At 42.6% G+C, this 4,746-nt stretch overlaps 1 long non-coding RNA gene across 2 annotated transcripts; it reads left to right on the top strand.

Annotated features, from left to right (window-relative positions):
• Positions 1-674: 674 nt before the first annotated feature.
• LOC111097245 lies at positions 675-4,524 on the top strand. 2 transcript variants are annotated; one of them, XR_005362958.1, is made up of 3 exons: positions 675-1,189; positions 3,381-3,496; positions 4,411-4,524. It is a non-coding gene; the product is annotated as an uncharacterized LOC111097245 (long non-coding RNA). The 2 variants fall into 2 exon arrangements; XR_005362959.1 differs by having other exon boundaries at positions 686-811.
• The last annotated feature ends 222 nt before the right edge of the window (positions 4,525-4,746 follow it).

Below are 4,746 nucleotides of genomic sequence, written 5' to 3'. Positions count from 1 at the left end.
GTGGTAAGTAACATCTTAACTAAGTTTAGTTCAATGATCAGAACCAAGAAATTGACAGTGGTACAATAGTCCTTTTTTTTTAACAAATTTTTGCATGCAAACTCATTTATTTATTCTTGGTATTTCATTCTATGAAATTTTATCCCACCTACAGATCTGTGTACCCATTTTCAAAATCTGGATAGAGAACTACTCCATCACCCCAAAGAAACTCCTTTGTTCTATTACCATTATTAATTCACTTTAAAATATTCTTTTAGCTCAATAAATATTTCCTTAGCAAATTAATAAAATAATTAATTAATACAGAGAGAAAGCTTATTTCCTGGATCATTGGAAGACTTGATCTAGTGACCTCATAGCCTGAATGAGCAGTACCTAATGATAGAACACGTCTTTGAGGATGATACCAACCCAATAGTGGAGATCAGTGGTTGAACCAGGACAATCACCACCTCATACAACATACATAGTTCCCCAATGCCTGTTCTGAGTCAAATCAATTTAATTAACTAACAAAGGTAGTTGTTATGGCAACAATGTTACTAATCTACTTGAGCTAATATTCAGTATAATTGACCTGTTGCTAGGCAACAGCCAATAGGTTGGCCAATAGATGATGACATATTTCATCTGGTGCAGATGTTGCTAACCAGTTACAAATTAGGCTTCTGGTCAAGGAGAAGTTTCCCAGAGAACACCCTCAGTATATTGATAGGATATTTGTGAAGTATTGAAGTGATACTCATAAACACATACTGTTTTATAGACTGAAGTTCCAGCAAAATAGATATTATGAAAATTAAGACCAGTATGTGTATATCTAATATGGCTTATTTAAAATGATCTAGTTATTTTTGAATTTTAAAGGCCTGTTTGATATCTCTGGAAAAAATAGTCCTTTTATCTTTCTGTGTGAAGCTGAAATGTACACTTATAGAGATATATCTCACGTATGGGAAATAAATCAGTTTAGGCAGAATTGTTGAGCATAATGCAAACAGAACTATTTCACCCAGCAGTTCCACACCCTTGGAGAGACACCACCTCTACCTGGGGGCTCTCATTCAAGATGGGCCATACTTCACAGTTTAGTACCTTATGTGCTTTCTTTTGGAGCAACCAGTTGATTATTTCCTAGATTGCTAAGTAAGACACATTAACTTTCATCCTTTGCCTCCTTCAAGAAGTAAGTATAAGTGGTGTATTCAAATGAGCTCCAAAGGAAATACAAGAGTAAGAAATTTTTTGTAAACAACACATTGCCCTTTTACCTTTCTACCATATCCCACAAAGCTGTTGAAGTGGGCCCTCTTGCCTGCCAGATTGACCCCTGATCTAGAACCAGGGCTTTAACTCCAAGGTGAAGCTTTGTTTCTTAGTATGAAGGCCTGTGGGATTGAGAGGGACACACAGGCCTTGGATCTTGAAGATCGAGCCATGCCTATTTCTGAGGCTCTTAAGTTGTATGGCCATGAGTGAGTCACTTCTTCATCTGGGCTCTGGTGGGATCCAGGAAGCCTTTCTCAATCCTTGGGAACTAACTGCATGTTTCCAACGATACCTCTTGTGTCCCAGGTCACAGGGACTTAGTGGAAGAGTTTGGGAGGCATTCCCCTTAGCCCGTTCCTGTCCCCATCCTTCATAGGAAGGAGGACCAGGGAGGCCTGCCTGACCACTTGTGAGCATCAGTGAGCTTTCTTGAGGAAGGTCTGCATGGTAGTCATGCCCATCTTAATGCCAAGCAGTCACGAAATGAAAGATTTCGTGAGAGTTGTTCTCATAGATCTTTGCCTGGAAGATTTAAACTTCCTCTGATTCAGTAAGTGAGAAGTTGAGACAGTATTATAATTAAGTAACCAGAGGAGACTGGGGAGAAAGTAGAGGAAGAGTAATGAGAGTAAGAAGAGGAAGGGAGAGAAAGAGGGAGAAGGAGGAGAAAAAGAAGAGAGAGAGAGAGAAACTTTGTTATGTGTAAGGAGTATAATTCAGGAAATGCTGAGACATGTATCAAAGTCTCATCCTCTGTTAATGTATACTCAGGCTATTTGTCCAGTGTTTGATTTGATTATTTGGAAAAAAAATACACACACACACACACACACAGACACACACACACACGGTTTCTTTGCAGCAATTCAGTGCCATCAACTAAAAATTATTGCATAAGGGGAAGCTAATTTGGGAGGAGCAATTTTCTCAGAATTGATTGCAGAAACAGCCATACAATTATCTCCACAGAGCGCTTAGAACAGTGCTGGAAAGGGCCCTGCCGTCTGATTTACCCACCCCCCCACCCCCCAGCCCCAACCAAACCTGCATTGTGGCTTCCTTTCCTGTATCCAGTGACTCCCAGAATGAGGCCGACTGAAGCTTTGCCTCCTGAAAATGTCCCTCCATTGGGGAATGCCCAAGGCCTGGAGTCTCGATTTCTTTCTTTTTGCCCTTCATATCTTCCTTGCTCTTCACAGACGAACTTCTGAAGCAGGCCCCTGGACAACGGAGACCCAATATCACACAGCCTGCCTTTGTGTAGAAGGAAGGAGCCTTTGGCCAAGCTCTCTGACTTCTCTGAACTCCGAGTGTTTGATGTTTCTGGTGGGAAATATTTGCGAGCATGCTTTGTGAAATGCTCTGCAAATAGACAGTAGTAGCAGTCATAGTAGAGCTAACTAGAAAAATATTCCAGCACGTTTTTCTTTGACTTGAACTTGAGAAATCAGGAGAGCATGTGCACCATGTTCCAAGCACTCAAATTTAGGCAAGATAAAATAATGGCTAGGAGCGTGGACTCTGGGTCCCAACTGCCAAGGTTCGAATGCCAGCCTAGCAAGTTACAGGCTGGGAGACCATGGGCAAGATATTTAATTTCCCTCAACCTCCCTTTACTCTTATGCAAACTGAGGACCTTAGCGGTGCTTCCTTAAGAGTCAGCACAAGGATTCAGTGCTGCAATCTGAGTGAGGTGCCTGGACGTAGTTTCCATTCCAGAAATATTGTCTATTATTATTGCTAATACCATTAGGTTCTCCTGACAATAATTCCATGAGGTTGGCATCCTCCCCGTTTTCCCAGATGGGGAGAATAAGGCTGCAGGAAGTGAGACAGCTTGCCCAGTGTCGACCCCCGATAAGGGCGGGTGAGGGCTCGAACCAGGCTGCTTCCAAAGCCCACCCTCCATCCATGCAGCTTAATGAGGGTTTCAGCTTCACGCTTCTCTCCCCTTGATTAGGTGTTAAATATTTACCATCTTGCCTTTCTTCCTCTCTATCCTCTTTAAAAACGGTTTAATTAAAATCATTCGTTGAGCTCATGATAAAAATATGTAAATGTGATGATTTTTGTGAAATGAATCTTTTGTTTCCCTTTCATTCCCACAGGACTGTGGATGAGAGAGGATAGATAGCTGGGGCCTCCGATGAATTTGCACAAGCGTTTGATAATACGTCGTGTAACCGATTTCAAGGTCTGGTGGCCACAGGACCCAGCAATTCATGTATGTGAAGCACAACCAAATTCATAGACAGGGATGGGGTGTAGGGAGAATGTTTCCTTAGTATTCCTGGGAAAACCAAGTGAAATGAGTCTGAATAGGCAAAGCTGAGAGGAAACCCATTTTTTACTTCTCTACTTCTACTTCCGGTTGGCCCTCTTTCACCCTCTGGGCTGGCTCCCAGCTCACCTAGCAGCAGACAACCAGGATGGTGTTTGCTGCCTTTTTCTCTGAGCCTCCAGCTACTATCTTCCCCATGGTCCTACCTGGTGGGTGTCCTCAGTATAACCCAATGTCCTGTTGTTTTCTGAGCACCTCTCTACCACCTGGGGGTTCAAGTCCTTGCATCCAACATATATCTGCTCATTGAGAGTCAGTGAGCCAGGCAGTGTGCTGGGTGAGTGCCCTCTTACTTATACTTTCAAGAAATCTACAAATGGTCATGTTGACTCCAGAGATGGTAGCCTAATTTGTCTGGTTTGGAGCCTTTTTTTTTTTTTTCTCTAATGGTCTGCTTGCTGGTCCCTGGTATTAGGTCAGGTTGTCATTACAAACAACTCCCCACATCTCAATGGGTCAGCACAGGGAATTTTATTTCTTATTCAGAGATTAGGAATGGGGATTGGGCAATGTTAGGGGGTGGGGAGTGATGCTTAGCTACTTAGTGGCTTTGGGGCCAAGACATTTCCCACCTTGTGACTCATCCTTCCTCCAGTTCTCTTTGTTAACAAGGACCTTGTTAGGGGATTTGACAGGGTAGGAGGTGGTGACAAGTTCCATCCACATTCCATAGCTCAGTTCCATGTGGCTGCTCCATGAAAGATCCTGGGGAATGGAGTCCAGCCCTGTGCCCAGGAAGAAGGGAGCATATGAGCTATTAGTAAGTCCCACGTGTGTATTTTTGTATTCCTTTACAGTGTGAAATCTTTAAGGACAAGGGCTTTGACATTCCGTGTGCTGAGCCCTTGCTCAGGGCCTGGTGCTGTTATGTAAATGGTAAATATGACCTTGGGAAAAAAAAATAAATGAGCAAATACAAGAATGAACAACTTATAACCGTAATGTAATGGTCAATGACTAAGTTCATCGAAACTATTAATACCACTGCTGAACTTCCACCATGCTTTTTTCTACATGCTGTGTTGGGATAGGCAGAAGGGGAGTGACACATAACCTGGATGTTTCAGACTTCTTCTCGAAGCCTATGATATTTCTATGGGAGTTTCTCTCATCTCAGACAAAGGTTTGGGAGT

Source organism: Canis lupus, chromosome 8 (genome assembly GCF_011100685.1).
Source record: "Canis lupus familiaris isolate Mischka breed German Shepherd chromosome 8, alternate assembly UU_Cfam_GSD_1.0, whole genome shotgun sequence".
NCBI lineage: Eukaryota > Metazoa > Chordata > Mammalia > Carnivora > Canidae > Canis > Canis lupus.
The sequence above is the reverse complement of the archived record's forward strand: the minus strand, read 5'-3'. Positions and strand labels throughout refer to the sequence as shown.